Source organism: Heterocephalus glaber, unplaced genomic scaffold, assembly GCF_053883595.1.
Source record: "Heterocephalus glaber isolate CG9 unplaced genomic scaffold, H.glaber_assembly_v1.0 deba00001600, whole genome shotgun sequence".
In the NCBI taxonomy this organism is placed as follows: Eukaryota; Metazoa; Chordata; class Mammalia; order Rodentia; family Bathyergidae; genus Heterocephalus; species Heterocephalus glaber.
Window position 1 is genome coordinate 20932835 of NW_028258372.1, and position 21736 is coordinate 20954570.

Below are 21736 nucleotides of genomic sequence, written 5' to 3' on the forward strand. Positions count from 1 at the left end.
AAATGAGTGGGCTGAGATTTATAAATATGGAGGAAGCGAAAGTTCGAAGGATGCTCAAACATTCTACTTTGACACAATGGATAGAACCAATAATTAGCTTTGAGATTCACAAATACAATGAGTTACCTTTTTTTTGGCTTCAAGTTTCTTGGACAAAGTTCTGCCCCATAGTACTGAGCTCTTTCTTGTTTCTTATCCAAAGTATGTAGTGGACGTGCAATAAATATTTGTTAAATGTTACTGAATAGTAAATCAACCTTAATATGCATACAATTTCTAGCTTAAATACAAGAGTCTTTAAAAGTTTTGTATATTCATAATGAAATTTGTATCTTCCCTGCCATAGGATGCAGATTACTGAAAGAGGAAGAGATTTTACTTTCTGGGGAATTAACATAAGTAGAGTTAAGTAGTGAATATTTATTGAATCTATGCCAAACACTGATTTGGGGACTATGAACACCTGAATCAAGCAAGGGCATCTGTTGTGTGAATATCTGGGGATAGCATACTAGGCCAACAGCAATTACAAAAGGTCTTAGAAGCAAGAGTGCTTGGGGGCTATTCAACAATCAACCCCAGGGTGACTGAAGAAAAGAAAGAATGTGGAAAGATCTGGGAGACAAATCAGAAAAGTAGGACAGATTATGTAGGGCCTCATTTGCCCTGGTTATAACTCTGGCTCTTTTACTGAGAAAGAGAGTTGGGAAGTTATTGGAGTGATTTTGAGTAGAGAACTGTCATAAGCTTACTTGCGTTTGGAAAGTACCAGTATGGCAGAAGAAACAAATGTTGGACTCATCAGTATACTTTGTATTTAAAGTCATGGGATTGAATGAGATCACTAGGAAAAAACAGATATGCAGAGAACAGGCCCTCAGATTCAGCTCTGGGACTCATACACCAAAGTAACAATAGTAGCTAACATTCATTGGATATTATTACAAACCCTAGCACTATAAACTGTTTGACTTGTTTTGCACTCATAATAACTGTATGAATTTATATGTCTCTACCATTTTAGAGATCAACATGCAGAGGCACAGAAAAATTAAGAAACTTTCTGACAGTTGGTATGTATAGACCCAGATTCAAGCCAAATTCAATGCCTGGTAGTTTTGAATAAAAGCCTTTCTCTTGATCCAAGCCTACTCTCCTCTTGCTTCACTTTTGTGCTGTACTCACCTCATTTGTGAAATGAGGATAACAGTATCTACCAAGCCACAAAGATGTGAAGAGTAGAGGTAATGAAGGCAGAACACTGAGTATACAGTAGACTGTCTAGGCTGGGATATCTTAGCAGAGGTTGAAGTTGACTGAGAATTGCTTGCCAGGTGCTATGGTGTAAATGTTTGTGTCCCTCTAAAATTCATGTGTTGAAACAATCTCCAAAGTGAGAGTGTTAAGAGGTAGGGTCTTTGGAAGATGATTAGGTTTTGAGGGTGGAGTCCTTATAAATGGGATTAGTACCCTTATTTTAAAAAAAAGACCCTAGAAAGCTAACAGTCTCTTGTACCATCATGTAAAGGCACAGTAGGAAGGCATCATCTATGAACCAGGAACAGGCTCTTACCAGGTACCAAGTCTGCAGGCACCTTGACTTGCACTCCTCAGTCTCCAGAACTGTGAGAAATACGTTTCTGTTGTTCATAAACTACACAGTCTGTAGTATTTGTCATGGCAGCCAGAGTAGACTAAGATAGCAGCTATTCAGGTTTTCCCCTTCCTCATTATCCAGGAAAAATGGATGCATGGGCAGCAATATTCAGTGTATTATGTTGGTTTATTGGACATTCATTTAGCTCTTCAAGTTCGTTTTAAGAAAAACTCCAACTCAAATTCCTACACAGAATAGTGTTCAGTAAACATCGATGAATTAAATATAAAACTTTTTACCTGCCTGGTGCCCAGGGAGTAAAAATGAGATAAGGATTTATAATATGATGCAATAAATATATTTTAAGCTTATAGATTATATCTTAAGTAATACTTTAAATTCTAAAATTAGATTGTGATCTGAATTATCTCTTGTGATTTTCATTATTCTTACTTCTAACTTGTGTATGCCTAAAGAGGGCTTTAGAATTAGAGTATAAAAACATGGAGAGCAAGACCTGGCTCTGTCAGTTGCTAAATGTGTAGCTTTGGGGAAAATCTTTTATTGTTAAATATTTTGTCACCTGGAACTATGTCTACCTCTAGGTTGTTAAATATATATAGAAACATGTAAATATATCCATACATATATGAAACATTTTTGAAAACTAGAGTCTGGAAGATAATGAACACTTTAAAAAATCAGCTATAACTATTACTCATTAAATGGGGGAACATCTTGTGTACTTTACAAGGTTGCTGTATGGATCAAACAAATAAATAAAAGAGATTTCTTTAAAAAGCCCATTGTCAGCTTCAGGTCAAACTACATAGTTGCTAGATACAAAATACCTATCGCTTTTTAAGTTTTTAGTTGTTCCTATTGATGGGCTTGTCAAGGACATTTCTGGAAATAATGAATCTTAGAGGGTAACAGCTTTGGAGATGTGCTAGTAGCCTGTATATCAACCAGCAGGGAAAAAATAACCAAAAACATACTAACAATGAATTTGTCTGTAGTGAAGAATCCAATATTCATTCATAAGATATAGAAATAGGGATACCAACTGTTGTATAATACATGTACATATATATATATATGTATATATATGCAGTGATCTATTCTCAGGAGTGCTTATTTTAACTTAGGTAATGTAATTTGGTCTAATATTTCAACTTTCTGACAGCTAGAAATTGCTTTAAGTTCAGGAGGAGGAACCAGAGTCATTCTCCTGCTGCCTAACCCTAACAGTCTGCTCTAGTCAGGTTAGCTTCCTAATGACTCAAGGCAGACAGTCCAACCCAGAACTTTCCCTGCTGTATATGGGGCAGGCTTCAGTGTCTATTGGGTCTGATTTTAAATGTGCATTTGTAAATAGGCATATATAAAGGGTAGATATATTTACTCACTTACCTCCTTGTTTACCTCATGAAGATTGCTCATATATTTTTATCACAAATCAGGGTAAGAACATTCCATGTTTATGAAGCTGACTTCCAAAATAATATTAGGATCATTCTTCATAGGAAGAGAAAAAAGACACACAAAATAGGACTCCCGTAGTTTCCAGCATCAAGGAAGGTACAGAATATATATTTCATGTTTTCCTGGTAAAAATATTATTCTGAGAAAGTCATACATTTGAATTCTCTAGAGTTCTCTACATTTATACAGTGCTCTCTCTACTTGTTCCACTTTTCAAGGCAAACATCTTCAGGAGTAGAGCTAAAACGATTGCCATTGCTCTTCCCCTCTTTCCTACAAGCAAATGTTTTCATCTCTTGTGGTTAAAAATAGTCCATAGATCAAGACCCTCCTTCCTCCAGCTCTAATCCAAGATCTCACTCAGATTTATAATCTTATAATATCTCTAGTTATTCAAATCACTTTTCACAAGTGAAATATGTTCCTAAATTTAAAACCTGGTTATCAATTATAAAAATGGCAATACTTCTGGCACCCCAGGAAGAGGAAAAAACTATATGGCTCTCTATAGCCAATAAGCATTGTGTACCATTAAAAATAAATTTCTTCAGCTAATTCAGAGGTTTCTCATTTTATTCATCATGGCTTCTTTCAGATAGTCATGGTGGTACAAATAATTATTTCATCTTGAGACTGAAGATATCACTACTTCTATTTTTTTCCCAAGAGCAGAAATAAGAGATAGAAAAATCAGTTCCAGCAGATTTGGAAAGAAGTATAATTGATTAAGAAGTAAAATTATTCCCTGAAATGACATCTCTGCCTCCCTCCTCAGTCACCCAAATGGAGAATATATTTGACTCAAGGGAACATTAAATAAAGAAGAAGGAACTTAAAATACAGGGTTTTTTTAACATTAGGTCAACATTTCACAATGTAGTTAAGTCAGATTTAACCTGGTATTTCAATCATATGACACCAACCACACACACCCCCCATTTAGGTGTAGAAGATAATAGTTGCAGCTGAGCTATGCTAATAACTTGCTAGTAATAACTAATCTCAGAGGAAATGGAGGCATAAGAAAAACTTACACCAATTGGACATGGTAGCCTCAACCTTCAGAATTTATATACCTTCTTTTTCTGGAATGAGATGGCTCAAAGTTAGTAACTGTACATTTTAGGATTTTAAAGATGATTGTATTACTCAGGACTATCTCAGAAATAACTAATAGAAACTCTATTCAAACTAGGGTTTGAGGTAAGGAGGGGATTTATTGATCCATCTAATTGTAAAGTCAAGGAACAGATATAAATTTAGGCACAAATAATACATGACCCAGACACATCCAAAATTAAACTTCACATTAAAAACAGGCCAGGAACCAGAAGAAGAATGCAGAGGATACTGTGACATGATCCTTCTTGTTAAGCTTAAGATGTCTGTTTCAAGAAGTAGCTTGGATCAAAAAATTATCCAAGGAAGAGAGTGAAAAGAGGATCATATTTAAACTACACTGCATGGATTTGTGGGCCACCAAAGCAAAAGCCATACACAAATATAGTCCCCTCCACCATCTTTTTTCCCACAAGGCCTTAAATTCAAAAGGATGTTAAATAGCTAATATGGGACATATGCTTCTGAGAGTCACTGATAGAAGAGATAGTGCTGTAACTTATTTGAAGGATTTTTTTCCTCATTAGAGCAAGTAAAGAAGTGGAATAAAGAAAGACAAAGGAAGGTAAAGGATAGTTAAAAAAAAAAGGCATACCTTACTTTCTAACTCATTACATACTAAATGTCTCCAGAATTTTTCCATTTTTCTTTATCTTTTCATTACTCCCTAGGTTCACCTTATTAAATTATTGAAGAAATAGTTTGGATGAACTTCCTGCCAGTAATCTTTCCTTCCTCTTAACCATTGCCCATTGTTCCAGCTGAAGGGACTTATTTTCAAAAATATAAATCAGATCGTAACTCCTTTTGGCTTTAAGTCCTTTAATATTCCTCTCCAGTACTCTTCATATAAAACTCAGACTCTCCAAAAAACCTAACTAGTTCTGCTATGATTTGGCTCTTTATGGCCTCCCATCCTCACCCTTACTCCCTTATTCCAGCCACATTCTGAACTTCTTTTAGTCATCAAGTGAACATGCTCTCTCCTAGCCAATAAATGTTATTTTCTCATCTCCATCACTTATAGATAACTCTGGCTTAACCTAGAATTTATTTGATTCCCTTACCTTTTGTGAGGCCCTGGTCTGCATTAACCTCTGTCCTCATACATGCTGTTTTTCCTGCAGCATATCTCTTTTTTTTATACATATATTTTTTTTTGCTTAAATTCTTTTATTGGTATATTTTAGGCATATAATACATTTACATTTATCAATGGGTGCTTATACCTGTACATGATGTATCCTTGTTCTTATTTTTCCCCATTACCTGTGTGTCCTTCACCTTTTCCACCCTTCCCTATTTACATAACTTTGTTTCCATTGTTTTCTTTTCTCATAATTTTTCCTTTCCCTTTTTTCCTCTCCCCTTCCCCTATAGACCTTTTCTTCCTATTTCAAATTATCAATTATTCATTTTAATTCTTATTTACACTTTCAGTTTCTCACACTAGAGAAACTATTCGGTATTTACACGTGTGTCCTCTTTATTTCACTTAAAAGTATTGCCTCAATATGCATCCATTTAGCTATAAATGACTCTGGTTTCTCATTCTTTATGGTGCGTAGTACTCCAGTTTATAAAAAAAAATCCACACCTTCTTTATCCAGTTTCCAGTTGATGGGCACTTGGGTTGTTTCCAAGCTTTAGCTATTACAAACTGTGCTGCTGTAAACATGGATGCACATATATCACTGTGGTATAATATCGCTTTTAATTCTTTGGGGAAGATACCCAGCAGGGGAATAGCAGGGTCAAATGGGACCTCTAGCCCTAGTTCTTTGAGGTATCTCCATACTGATTTCCACAGTGGTTGCACCAGTCTACACTCCCACCAGCAATGAAGAAGGATTCCTTTCTCCCCACAACCCCGCCAGCATTTGTTGTTGGTTGATTTCTTGATAGCAGCCATTCTTTCTGGGGTGAGGTGGAATCTCAGTGTTGTTTTCGTCTGCATCTCTCGAATGACCAGTGATGTTTAGCATTTTTTCATATGTTTATTTGCTGCTTTTATTTCTTTGTCTGAAAAATATCTGTGCATTTCAGATGCCACTTTTGAATTGGGTCTTTGAATTTGGGGGGGTCTGATTTTTTTCAGTTTTTTATATATTCTAGATAGTAGTCCTTTGTCTGAGGTACAGCTTCCTGCAGCATATCTCTTATCACAGTGTCCTGCATTGCATTTAGCTTTTGATTCGATTCTTCTACCAACATCTATTCAGACCCTACCATATACAGGAAGTACGCTTAATACTTTATAGACATTATCTCATTTAATTTTCACTATATTTTAGTGATGTAGGTTCTAAGATTAGATGAGGAAATAGAGAAGTTAAATAACTTGTTCATGCATCACAGTGATTAAGTGGTGGAGGACGGCTTTGAACCTGGGTAGTCATGTAGACAATCCTAATATCCTACTCTTTCAAGACCTCCATAAGAGAAGGAACTGATTCTGTCTTGTTCACCACTGTACCTCCAGCACCCATCACAATCTGGCATATAGTAAGGGTTCAAAAATATCTGTCTAATAAATGTGGAATGATGTTTCTTAAGGCTGTATCTAGTCTCCATGTATTTCGACTTCTATTCTAAGTTATATGACTTTAAAAATGAAAAAAAGAATTATCTAAACACCCTCTCCCTTCTCCCCTCAAGCTTTCTTGTAGGCCATGACTGTGTTGTTCATTGTTTACAAGGAATAGAGTTCTTTCCTTGCATGGGTTACTGTCAGTCAGAAGTAGCCATCCATTCCCAAAGGCTCCTATGCATTTGCTTGAACTTTAGGGTCTAGAAAGGTAGAAACTACATTTCTTGACTCCCTTGCAGCTAGATTTCTGGATACTAATTAGATTCTACCTGGGGGTTTCCTTGTAGGAGATTTAGAAGGTAGAATGAGGTAGAAGCCACCTTCCATCGCTATGGATACTAAGCAATGCTGTAGAGATGTGTTTGAGGGCAGCACCCACATTCCAGTAATCACCAAATTCTAGTCACCAAAGACAAGGGCAATGAGAAGCAATTTTGGCAGCTGTTCTCTGAAGTTTGACTATTGTACTATGCCCTTAAAATATAGAATCCAGTGGTGGTCCCTAACATCAGTTTCTTTAGTTCTTCTAATGAATATTGTAGGCACTTAATTTCTTGTTTTTAATCCCTTTCTGTTTAAAAATGCTAGAGTTGTTTCTGCTTCCTGAACTGAAACCTGACTTATACTGTACCCACTTTTTATGCATGGAAAGAGCAAATTATAAGTAAATGCAGTTATTTGGGAAATGTAAATGTATGATGAATAAGAAATTGATTGACCGGGCTGGGAATTTAGCTCAGTGGTGCCGCCGCCTGCCTTCCAAGCGTAAGCTCCTGAGTTCGATCTCTGGTACCAAAAAAAAAAAAAACAAAAGAAGAAAGAAAGAAAGAAAGAAAGAAAGAAAGAAAGAAAGAAATTGATTGACAGGAATTAGACTAATGGACAAAAATTATATGGTGTGTGTGTGTGTTTCATGAGTCAGGAAAGGGAGATGTTGGAAAGCATAAATCAACCAGAATGATAGGATGTCTGGGAATAGAGAATGGACATAGAATCTTAAGGTTCTATATGAAAATACCACAGGAGATTTGGAGTTAACAACAGTTACTATTATTAATATCTAATAATTATTTCCATGGGTAGAGGTATTCCGTGCTCAGAGAGCTACCTCATTGTGATATGTTACTTCATGTTATTTTATCTCTACAATGACTGATTCTGTGAGTTAGGTGTTGGCAGGCCCTCAGATGAATGTTACATATGAAGCAAGAGCAACACTCAAGAACTCTAAGTGACTTAAGATTGTAGCTGGGTCAGAATATTGATCCCAAGAGTCAGTGTCCTACTCCAGGCAGCTGGCAATAGAACTCACTGTTGGTTTAAGAAGGAGGGAAGAATGGAGGAATTTAGGCTGTTAGAGGTAATAGGCATGATGTCTTAAGTCTGAAGGCAAGGGCTGTAGGGTCAGTCACAAAGATCCTTGGCTTTTAGATGCTAGTAGATACCTTTCTTTGTTCTTTCTCAGTGCCTAGTCCTAGGGAGGTAGAGCCTCGGTGACTAGCCATGGAGTTGAGGAGCAAAGTAGAATCAGTCTTTATGAAAGATGTATAAAATTTGGTATTGTGTAAATATGTTGACTGTATATTCCAATACTGTCAATTTTGTGCTTAAATTTGGCTGAATACATATTAACTCATGTTAAAGAAAGGCACTGGGGCAAAGTGAAAGGCTAAGTGTGGTTCTAAGCCTCATTCATCTAAAGAGAAGGATGCTCTTTGAGTGTTCGAGTTGTGAATAGGCAACTTCTTTCCAGAGGAGCCCTAGTGTTTGTGTTCTGCCTTCCACAAGGCTCCCTTACTACTCTCAAACTTCCTATCATCCTGGTCACTCCCGCTTTAAGGTGTGACTAGACAAGTAGCATTGCTTGGGGAAAAGAGTGAGCTGTCTCCATTAATGGAATGTCAAAAACAAATAGTTCAAAAATAGTTTGGGAGAGGGAGGAATGAATGAGCCATCATGTAGGTGAGACAAAAAGAGTTGGATCTATGATTTATTTCTTCTTTTTGAAGGGCACTACTGGATCAGGCAAAAGCAAGACAGTTCTCTTTCCCTTAAGTGACAGGCACCTGATACATATCCATGCATCTGGCCCCAAATTATGGGGAATAATAAAACATTCTTAGGAAGATTATACAGCAAGGGTTTCCGCTACTTCTTTTAGGTCTGGTGATATTTTCTCCTGTCCCACAAATGTAGGCAAGAGTCAACCAGGTGGGCATGGAGCTGCCCTGGTTAGAAAAGAAAATGCAAGATGAAAGGAGCAAGCTCACTTGGCTAGCTACTATCTCTCAGGAAAGAAGACCTAAAGGGGACTTCAGGAATGAGAGGAGACTCTGGGAATTGAAAGTTTCTATATGTGTATATGGTGTAGGCAATTTTTAAAAAATATTGGCAAATTTATTTTAGAAATAGTTGACCATAGGACACTATAGCACATTGGACCTACATAATAGTATATACATTCCCAGTCTTAAAACTAACAGATGGCCATGTAGCTATTTGAGCTAAGGGTGAAAAGATGAACTTAGACATCCCTGGAAGCCCTGGAAGTTTTGAGATTTCATCTTGTAAAAGCAGACACATGGGACTCACCTTTATGGCTTTTTTGGGTAGATGTTCTCTAAAACTGCCCCATCCACACGTCCACCAGCCTGCCTAGGCCAGGTGTCCACAATTATTCTCCTCCCATCCCTCTGGTTGGGGGCTCTTCTCACTCTCTGCTCTCTCTTCTCACTCTCAGTATGGGAAATGTATTTTGAAGGGAAGAAAGGAAAGTAAACCATCAAGAGGCTTAAAAGTTAGGTGCCTTCTGACTTTTTACTCTCTACCTGTGTGTATCATGGAAGGGTTTGAAAGTAGACAGGATTTATTATCACCATTTTCCAAATTAGAAGAGCCTGAGGGGGCAAGTTTTTGTCCAATATCATGAAACCGTCGACAGAGCCAGGATTTGAACCAGGTCTGCCTGAATGCAGAGTTTGCTCCTATTGGAAGAAAGGCTCATAGCTCAGGGTACACAGTTGCCTCTCTTAGCTGTAAAACTCTGAATTGTGTGAAGGTCTCCAGCTGTTACCTTTGAGCCCTTTTGCTTCTCAAACATGAAAACTAGCCTGGATGAGGACACTGCTGTGCCACCTCCACTTTTCCGCTCAATGACATTTCCAACCAAAGGCTGAGGACAGCTTGTCCAGAAATGACTGTTTGCCAGAATCCCACCAAATGGAATTTGAGTGACTGTATTGATGACCATCAGTGCCCTGTTCTGCTTCATCCTTCATTTAGTCCACCTCTGCTGAGACTTCCCTACCCCGTCAGCAGAGAGGCTGTAAAAGGTCTCTGGCACAGAGCATCTCTTCCAAGAAAGACTTCCTGACAGATGGTAAGTGCGGGACCATTTGTTATGAAAACATGTTAAAATCTTCCTTTAGGTCCTATAAAAGGTATGAGCTGAATCAGCTTCCAAAATAATTTGAGCAAATTCCTCACATAGAGAAGGTATTGTTAGTACATAGTAAAGGGTTTATTTCCTTATATAAATGGCACCGAAAGGGTATTTGAAGTGATCAAACTTTGTATAATTAAGAATGATGGGTCTTTTGCATTGTCAGCCTCCCAGAAAAAAGTGCAGAAGCTATAATGTGAATTAAATTAAATACACTACTGAAAAAGAGGCAATTTTGCGATACAGTGGTAACTGCCTGCGTGATGATACTGACACACTGTTCTCTGCTCTTACCATTGTGCTCTTCAGAGAATCTAGGACACTGAAAGAAAAGAAAGCACTTTTCACCTGAAAATGATGCAGATCAGATTTAATTTATCAGTCTTAAAAATGAAATTTAGAGAGGAAAGAATGTAGCTAGCTCATACCTTTCCCTCAAAGCTTCACTAAGGAAAAAGGTAAGTTTGGGCAGGAAGGGTTTTTCTTCACATAAGGTGGAGTTTGGTGTGTGTATCTATGTGTGTGTACATATGTGTGTGTTTGTGTGTGTGTGTCAGAGAGAGAGAGAGAGAGAGAGAAAGAGAGAGAAAGTCGAACTTACGTTGTATTATGAGCATACCTGGACATTTTAAAGAGAAATGTGGATATTATTAAAATAATACAACTAAGAAATAACCAACGCAGAAAAGTATACCATATGTTAGTAAAACCTCATATGTAAATCAATGTTTACAAAATAGATAACTTTAAAGAGCAAAATAAGGATAAATAACAGGAAACAGAGCTAGAGCTTTTTCAAATGAGAAGGGGACCAAGAGGTGGAGGGAGGGGGAAGGAGAAGGGGATGTAAAAGAATTAACATGTGTTATGTACATGTACCAGCTCCCCAAAATGAATGTAATTATGTACCGCAAAAGATATAACTAGAGATTGTTCATTTGATTTAGTGATGGACTTTTTTGTTTTAGAGAAAGATTTACAAATAGGATTTCTCTAAATACTAAGATTTTGATTGGATATCCATGCTCTGTATTTAGGAAAATTTAATTTACACTTCAGTTTTCAGAATCACATAAATTTTTTTTCTTTTATGTATGTACTGGGGTTAGAACCCAGGGTGTTTTACCAATGAGCTACATCCTCAGCACTTTTCATTTTTATTCTGAGACAGGGATTTTCCTAAGTTGCCCAGCTGGTCTCCAACTAGCAATCCTCCTGCCTAAGTCTCCCAAGTAGCTGGAATTACAAGTGTGCCACCTTGCCCTGCTCACAAATACCTTTTGAGTAGAATGACACCAGAACTAAGATGGAATGAATCAAAATAAATTTTTAACAGAAAGACTCTTTCTATACAAAGAAAGAAAAAGCTGAGTTATGGATACATGACGAAGCCAATATAGGATTAACTTGCCCAAAGTCCTTTCCTTTCACCCCGATTAACTTATCTTCCACCTTACACACACACAGAAGATGCACATCTTAAACAAGGCTGAAGTGGGATAGTTAAGGCAAAACCCTGTTTAAGGAGTTTGATAGATGTTTCTGTAAATAATATGTTCATCCCAAGGGATTAATGTTTACTCCTTAAAGCTTTCTCTGAGAGACTAGTTCTTGGTCTTCCCTGTTCAGCCCAGTCCTACTTGATAAATTACAGTATAAAATGCTAGACATATAAGGTCCCAAAACTATTCCATAATTCTGAATAACTCAGAGTTATCTTCTTTCCAATTAATTTGTATAAGTGAGACATGGTAGCAATACTATGAAGTTATTCAAGAGATTCCAGAGTCATAGAAAAAGGTGGTTGACGCTATGAAAGTTAGTATGGAAATTACTCAAAAAATCTAAAAATAGAAATTCCATTTAACCAGCTATACCTCTTCTAGGTATCTTCCCCCATGAGTTAAAGACATGTGATATATATATGCACAGTGGATTAAAGAAGGATAAATTTGAGTCATTTGTGGGAAAATGAATGTACCTTGGAACCATAATGCTAAGTGAAATAAATCAGACACAGAAGGTTACATATCACATGGTTTCTCTCATATGAGAAATCCAAAGGATAAATAATTTAAAGAGAAAAATAAAAGAGGAAGGGAAACAGGGAGAAAGGCTTTATGAAGATGGGAAGGGGTTCTGGGAAAGAGGATAGATAGGAAGAAGAGGAGGAGGGAGTAAAAACGATCAAGATCCCATATATATACCAATGCCCCATTATGATATGTTTATGTATAGCAAACATATACTAATAAAAAAAAAAAAGAAAAATATGTAGTTGAAATGCTATTTGTTCCCAAGACAGGAAATAGAAAAAAGATTCTTCCTTCATGAATGTGGTTGCCAACATTGTTGGTTGCTAGCTCTCTTTTTCCTTTTTAGGTTGTCGTTCCTAGCTCTTCTGTAGTTATATGATCCATTTCTGACCAAAGATATATGAGGGGAAGTCTGCTGGAGTGGGAGGAAGGGTTTACTTCAGGGAATGATCTTTATTCCTGATAAAAACAAATAGAAAATCAATTGCATGAGGATATGATATCGAAGCCACAGCACCAAGATAAACATTTAAGACTCTAGAGCTACCAGAGTGAAAAAACAACTGATCTTTAATAGCATCATGGAGTCATTTCCCAACCCTGGAACCATCTGTTAGTAGATAAATGTGTTCATTTCTTAAACCACTGTTTGTCGTGTGTCCTATGACTTGCAGCTGTTGAATCCTGGCTGATTCAACAGGCCCAACACAGGAAAAGATTCTTCAATCAAGGCTTCCATTACTCCATTTGATACCTCTATGCACATTAAGAAGTGGTCCTGCTCCCACATGGATATCAAGTCCCACTCATCCTCTTTGCCACGTGTCCACTAGAGTTCACCAGCTTGCCTCCTTGCGGCTTGTGGGTGGCATAAGGACACAGGGTGTAGCTCCAAGGACTCATGGTATAGCTCCAATTCCTAACAAAATGTGTGCTGTGTGTGTGTGGAGGGGCAATGAGCACTCCTTTTGCTTTCTGTTATTTACTGACTCGATTTGAGTTTGGACAAAATTGGGGCTGTTTATTATTGCTTTTCATTTTAAACAATGAGCTTGTTTTGGGGGCCCACATCTGATATTGGATTGTCCATTGTTTAATAAGGTACTCTAAAATATAAATAAAAAAATTATTATTCAATACAAGTTCTTTTTGGAGTTTACATTGCCATAGTTCATCTAATAATCTGATAAAACTGGGCTGAAAAAGACAAGAGCTAAGCAATAATATCCACTTACAGTATGCAACTATTATGATACAGATTACTTAATTTGCCTGCTTTCTTCTCTAATCTACTGGAAATACTTCATTTGGATAGCTAGCAGGATATCATTTAGCCTTCAGTTGATGCAAATAAGAAATTTTCATATTAGACTAGCTACAATTCATAGGGAGCCACAAAATTATTTTAATTATGTTTAATAAAAATTTCAAGTTATGTGGAAAAAAATAACTTCAAGCTATTAAATAGTTTAAGCTAATGCATTTTTATGAAAACATCTTTCTAATTAATATAATCACTGCAAAAACTTATTTTTGTCTTCATAACTATAAGATTAATCATGAGTACAATGATATGTAGAATTATTATTATTTGTTAATGGTATTATTACTATTTTACAGTACTTAGGATTGAACCAGAGGCTTATTCAGGCTAGGCAAGCACTTTACCACTGAGCTACATCTTCAACCCTTTTTGTTTTCTTTTGAGACATGGTATCACTAAGTTGCCCAGGCTGGCCTTCAATTTGGGATTCTCATATCTTATCAAAATTAAAAAGTTCGGCCTTGAAAAAAACTCTGTTAAATGAATTGAAAGGCAAATTATAGGTTGGGATAAATATTTGCAGATTGTATACCCAATAAATTACAGCCAAATGTAAAGAACTTGTAACTCAATAAGAAAACAAACCACCCAATTAAAGGGGAAAAAAAGACAAAAAGCAAGATCTGCAAAAGGAAAATAACATATGGAAAGATGCTTCAGATCATTAGTCCATAGGGAAATGCAGATGAAAACCACAATAAGATACCTGTTAGGATGGATACTTTTTTATTCTTTTGTAGTAGGGATTGAACCCAGAGCTTTGTGCATACTAAGCAAGTGCTCAGCCACCGAGCTACACCCACAGCCACAAATAGCTGCATTTAAAAAACCTGATCCTTCCAAATGCTGTCTAAGCTGTGGTACAACAGGCAATGTGATTCATGGCTTGTGGAATATAAAGTGGCACAGCTGGTTTGTCAGTTTCTGACAAAGTTAGCATGCACTTGCATGACTCAATGATACCACTCCTAATTTTTTACTAAAGCAAGATGAATATTTATATACATAGAAACCTATAAATAACTATTTATAGCTTAATTCATAAGGACTAAACACTAGAATCAATTGAAATATTCTCAAGAGGTGAACAGATTTAAAAATTGTGATACATCCATACAATACTACTCAGCAATAAACAGAAAGGAGACATTATATCATTCAACAACACAGATAAATCTTAAGTGCATTTTTTCTGCGTAAAAGAAACCAGACCTAAAAGGGCACAAACTGATTTTATTTATGTGTCATTCTTCAAAAGGAAAAACTATAGAAACAGAAAACAGATCAGTGGCTATCAAGGGTTATGAAGAGATTGGCTGAAAAGAAACTACATAAAACAATTCTTTAATTTGATATTGTGTTCATTTTCCTTTTTAAAAAATTAAATTTTTATTAGTACATGTTTGGCGTGCATAATGATTGCATTCATTGCGGGGAGTTGGTATATTATGTAACACACTTTGATTCTAAGGGGTTCTATATGGTATTGTGGTGGTAGGTACATGACTGTATTCACTTGTGAACACATATAGCACCTATTCTAATTCAGTTTGACTTATTTAAAACTAAGAATAAAATTTACTGTATATAATTTTTTAAAAAATCAATTAGGAGGTAGAGAATCCCAGGATGGAATGTAGGCTGAAGTGCTGAGGGGACGGGGAGAGGAGCTGATCTAAGGGACTGGAAACGGCTTTGACTAGATACTGTAAGGCTAAAGCACATAAAGGACATAAAGACTTTTGCTTATTTGTAACTGTGTTTCTGACACTTCAAGAAACTCCGGAATATGAGTTAGGAATTCTAAACTATTTTACATGTATGCTAGGATTAAACAAGTCAGTAAATGGTAGCTAATGGAAGCCAGGTTTTTTTCTTGTCAGAAAAAAAAGTTACAAAAAAGGAAACAAAGAAGAATAAGCTTTGTGAGTCTAGATAAAAGTTGGCAATATCAGTATGAATTCAGTGTATGTGTGTGTCAACGTGTGTATGTATGTGTGGTGTGGCATGTGCATACAAGTAGCAAGATATAAAAATTAATATAAATGTGTGTACCTGCACATGTGTTGCTCTATTTGATGGAAGTGAGTAGCTATAATCTCAATAGCAGTGAGCACCAAGATCTCAGTTTCCAAATATTATTCTCCAATAAAAGAATCCAGGACTCCGAAGAAATTGCTGCTTCTATAGTTAGAATAAAGAAAATAAAAGATCAGTCTGGAGTTTCTTGTAGTTTCAGAAAGTAGGAAGTGCTAAAAGATAACAAAGGATGGGTTGTTTGGGCGTATCCAAGACCACCTACCTGTTCTGTAAGTTTCTAGGACTCACAGAATTCAGCATAGAGTTGTACAAATGGCTAGAATTTATTATCATGACACCGGAAGGTTACATAGCAGATCATTAGGGGGAAAACACATACTGGGCATCTGGAGAAATATACATCTGATCTTCCTGTGCTTTCTGACCCAAACCAGAGCAGTACACACCAGGGATGTTTTCTTTTCCAGCAATGAACATGGCGGATGCACTTGATAATCATCCCTGGAGAATGGTGGTAAATCTCTCTTGTTGCCTCTACTCCAAACAAAAAGTATGTTTTTCTTAAAATGAGTGATTTTAGAGGCATATTAAGTGTCTTAGTCCATTGAGATTACTGTAACAAAACACTATAACAGAACATAGACTGGGTAGCTTATAAAAAACACAGATTTCTCACAATTCTGGAGACTGGGAAGTCTAAGATTAAGGTGCCAACAGATCTGGTGTCTGGCAAGGGCCCTTGCACTCTAGCTCATAGATACCTTTTAGGTTAGAAGGGTAAAAGCTCTCTTGGGCCTGTTTTGTAAGGGCACTGATACTGTCCATGAGGGCAGTAATCACCTCTTTAATGGCCCTACCTCCTATAACATCCCCTTAGACTTAGAACTTCAGTATACTAATCTTGGAAGAACAAAACCATTCAGATCACAATAATAAACTTTGGATATTTTCCCTTTTAATGAACAATGTCATGATGGAAAGATACCTGGCTGACAGTTTTAAAAGTTCACACTTTTATGTCAGTATATAGACTAGCAGGAGAGATACCTTTATTGCACCGTCAGTGGGCACTGGTTTCCAGTCTTCTGTCTTGACTAGAAAATTGAGTCCGGCCTTCTGACCTCTTAGAAGTAAGATGAGTAAGATACATATGCCCCTGATTTTACTGTGCAGGTGCTAAACTTATCAGCCCAACTATCCAAACCTCTATTTTGAGGCTACTAAGCCTACAGAAGTACCTAAAAATTATGTAACATAACAGGTATAGGAAATGTGGGCCTCACCACTGGGCCTAAGAATTTAAGATATCACTGACTTTAGTAGTGGCCAGATATAGTAAGCAGCTGGGAAGGGGTTGAGAGGTAACTTTGGAGTATGGACTTATTGTAAATAGTTTTGTCTTCTTCTTCTTTTTTGGTACTGGGGGTTGAGCTTGGGACCTTGTGCTTTTGAGGCAGGTGATGGAAACACTGAGCTAAATCCCCAGCCCTAGTTTTGTCTTCTTACCTATGCTTCATCCTGCATTAAAATGTTCAGGGTTTTTTTTTCTCATTGGAAAAGAGTTTGCAGTCTTACGCTGGCTAAACTGTTTCTTGCTCAATTTCTTTTGTAAAGCTACAATGAAGTAATTTTTGCTTATTTTTTAGGCTCTCACCTACTTAGAAAAAGGTCCTAAGATGGCTTATTCCCATAACAATTGTGCTAACCTTAGGTTTTCATTCTTTTCCAGACCATTTGTTCCTCTTCACCATGAAGTCAGAGTACCAAATTTGTGACAGTACAATCATTTCCATGGCAACAGAACATGGTCCTCATTTTACTCTGTCCAAGATCAAGCAACAGTAAGAATGGGGAGTACATATTGATATTTTCTCTTCTTTTTCAAGTTTGGTTTCTCTGAAAAAGTTCCTACTTTTGATTCTAAAATTTTATACTTATCCTGAATATGTATTTTTGCATAGCTTACATATGATGTATTTGTTTGGCAAATAATCAGATAGGCAGTCAAAAAACAATAATGTGAGAAAAATCTCACAAAACCACACACACACGTGTAAACGTCTTTGAAAGTGGGATGATTAGCACATGCCCTTGTGATTGGGATAGAAGAAAAGGAAACAAGGAATCCATTTAAAAGACATGAAACTTCTAAGCCTAAGAAATGTGCTTTGATGACTGTAATAAGCAGTGGAAGGCAACTGACCTAGTTCCTCCACAACAGTTTTCTTATCTTCCAAAGCACAAGTAAGACACAAAAGGATCTTCCCATGGGAGCCCAGATTACCTGACCAGAAGAAGAGAGATGGACAGCTTTATTCACACAAATGGCCAAAGCTTCAGTATTTTATCCATTTGCTTTAATCACACACAGCTTAATTACAAGTCTTTGGAGAAGCTCCTTAGAACTCCATTAGCTATGCTAAGGAATGAAGAGCATGAATTTTTGAAAGGGAACTAGTTACTGGAGTAATAGAATAAAACATCTTATTGGTCCATTAGTTTAGCCTTTTAGTCTTAGAGGACAAAGGATAGTATGACAACAGTACCGGACATGGCACAATTTAATGTGTATGTCATATATATTGACTATGGCATATTGTATATATGATACACTATCACATATATTGTATATAACATTCGTAAGTCACAGACAAAGTGTGCCTATAAGAATTGACCATTATCTTCCAGCTTTCTTGTTAAGTAGATGGACTTAGTGGGGAAGGTAACAGGGAGAAATAAAGAATGATAAGAGACAGAAGAACAAAAAGAGAAGCTAGAGTGTCATATTATAGAGTGAAAGCTGGTCCTGGTGGCACAGGTATATAATTCCAGAACTCTGGGAGGCTGAGGCAGGAGAATTACAAGTTCGAGCCCAGCCTAGGCAATTTAGTGTCTTAGTGACACCCTGACTCAAAATAAAAAATGAGCTGGGGATGTAACTCAGTACAAAGGCCCAGGCATCAATCCCCAGTACCTCAAAAAAATAAAAATTTAAAAATTTTCAAACTTACACAGTGAAAACTATCTGGAAAGAGTATGAAAGGGAAGAAGTTAAAAGAGTGACTAAAAAGCAGAGCAGGGATGTTTGGAAGCAGCTGCTCTGTGGGGGTTAGGGAAAATTACAAGAAAGGAAGAATTTAATGAAGTCTTATTGTTTGTTGTGTGATATGATTAATCAGTCCACCAATTTTTCAAGAGACTTTGGTGAAGATAAATTATTTTTCAAAGCTCTTTAAAAAGGAATCTATGTTTATCATTGGGTGTTTGTACCTGTACATGATATATCTTGGTTCTTATTTTTTTTTTCCCCATTACCTGTGCACCCTTCACCCCCTCCACCCTTCCCTATTTACATAGATTTCATTTCCATTTTTTTTTCTTTTCTCATAGTTTTTCCTTTCCCTCTTTTCCTTTCCCCTTCCCCTCCCTTCATTCCTGCATCTTTGGACCATTTTTCCTATTTCAAATTATCAATTATTCATTTTAATCCTTTTAACCCTTGTTTACACTACCAGTTTCTCACACTAGAAAAACTATTCACTATTTACACATGTGTGTCCTATTTATTTCACTTAAGAGTATGGCCTCGATATGCATCCATTTAGCTATAAATGACTCTGGTTTTTCATTCTTTATGGCTGAGTAGTACTCCATTTTATTAAAAAACCACACCTTCTTTATCCAGTTTCCAGATGATGGGCACTTGGGCTGCTTCCAAGCTTTAGCTATTACAAACTGTGCCACTATGAACATGGGTGCACATATATCACTGTGGTATGATTCTTTTAATTCTTTTGGGAAGATCCCCAGCAGGGGAATAGCTGGGTCAAATGGGACCTCTAGTCCTAGTTCTTTGAGGAATCTCCATACTGATTTCCACAGTGGTTGCACCAGCCTGCACTCCCACCAGCAATGGAGAAGGGTTCCTTTCTCCCCACAACCCCGCCAGCATTTTTTATTGGTTGATTTCTCGATAGCAGCCATTCTTTCTGGGGTGAGGTGGAATCTCAGTGTTGTTTTCATCTGCATCTCTCAAATGACAAGTGATGTTGAACATTTTTTCATATATTTGTTTGCTGCTTTTACTTCCTTGTCTGAGAAATGTCTGTTCATTTCAGATGCCCATTTTTGAATTGGGTCTTTGAACTTGGGGGGTCTGATTTTTTTCAGTTCTTTATATATTCTAGATAGTAGTCCTTTATCTGAGGTATAGCTGCTAAAATTTTTTCCCATATTGTAGGTTGTCTGTTAGCTCTGTTGGTGGTTTCTTTTGAAGTGCAGAAGCTTTTTAATAAGATGATATCCCAGTTGTTGATTCTTTCTGCTAGTTCCCCTACTGCTGAGGTTTTGTTCATGAAGTCTTTTCCTATGCCAATGTCTTCAAGAGTTCTACCTAACTTATCTTCCAGCAAGTTTAGTGTTTCTGTCTTAATATTTAGATCTTTAATCCATTTTGATCTTAGTTTAGTGGATGATGATAGGTATGGGTCTAGTTTCAATCTTTGGCAGGTTGAAATCCAGTTTTTCCAACACCTTTTATTAAATAGGCTATCTTTCCTCCAATGATGGTGGTTGGCTCCTTTTTCAAAGATAAGGTGGCTGAGCATGTCTGGAGTTGTTTCTGCATCTTCTAATCTATTCCACTGATCCACAGGTCTGTTCCTTTGCCAGTACCATGCTGATTTCATCACAGCAGCTTTGTAGTATAGTTTCAAGTTGGGGATTGTGATACCCCCAGCCATGTCTCTGTTGCTTAGAATTGCTTTAGCTATTCTAGGTCTCTTCTGGTTTTAAATGAATTTTTGGATTGTTTTCTCTAGTTCTGTGAAGTATATTGTTGGAATTTCAATTGGCATTGCATTGAATCTATATAGTAGTTTTGGAAGTATTGTCATTTTCACTATATTGGTTCTTCCTACCCAGGAGCAAGGGATGTCTTTCCATTTTCTTGTATCCTCTTTGATCTCTTTTTACAATGATAAATGTAAATGAATTGTATACCTAAAATGTCCCTATAAAAGAACTAAAAAAAAAAAATTTCTATCTATGGTCATACTTTTTTCTTCTATTATCTTTATCCAGTTTTAGGATTAGCACAATGTTGAGTTCCTAAAATGAGGGGAGAAGTGTTCCTTCTTTTTTCTGCTTTAGTTGTTTGATGTAATTTATCAGTTAAAATGTATATGAGCCTGCTCTTGTCGTATAGGTAGGTTTCCGAGCTAGGAATATACTCTCTTTAACAGATACTATTCAAATTTTATATTTCCTCCAGAGTTAGTTTCATTAATTTGTCTTCCAAGGTACTTCTTAGAAGTTGTCAAATTTATTTCAAAACAGATTTTTGTAATATGCTTTCTATATCCTTTTAAATTCTGTCAAATCTGTGGTAATGTCTCCTAGATCTTAATATTGTAATTTAAAAAATGTATAATTGATATTGTGTAACAGGAAGAAAAGGTCTAAAGGAGTAGGGGAAGTGGGAGGGGTAGGGGAAAGGAAAAAAGGGAAAAGAAAAAAATACAAGAAAAGGAAAAAAATGGAAACAAAGTCTTTGCAAATAGGGAAGGGTGGGCAGGGGAAGGGGGAAAAAAAATAAGAACCAAGATACTCATGCAATGGTACAAGATCCCAATGATGAATGTAACTGTATTTTATACCTAAAATGTACCAATAAACTTAATGGGAAAAAATGAATAGATTAAAAAAAAAAAAGGAATCTATGAGTCTTTCGAATGAGACAAAATGTTCTGATGAATATGCTGTCTCCCTCTCTCTGTGCTAGGAATTAGACCTGGGGACTTGCACATGCTAGGCAAGTGCTGTGCCTCTGAGCTACACACCTAGCCCTCTTAGTGTTTGAGGCCTAAAAGAAGGCAAGACAAGATTGCAGATATTATGATTATCTAAAGAACAGGCATCACTGCCAATAAGATGTAGTATTCAGACCTGTTCCAATCTCACACTGATCTCTCCAAATATTGTTACAGGTTAAATATTCAGAGCCTCCTACTGGTGCTCATGGTTTGTTATATCTAGATGTCCCCCTAAAGCCTCATGTGATCATAGGCCGGACCTTGAGGTGATTGGATTATGGGTGTTTGCA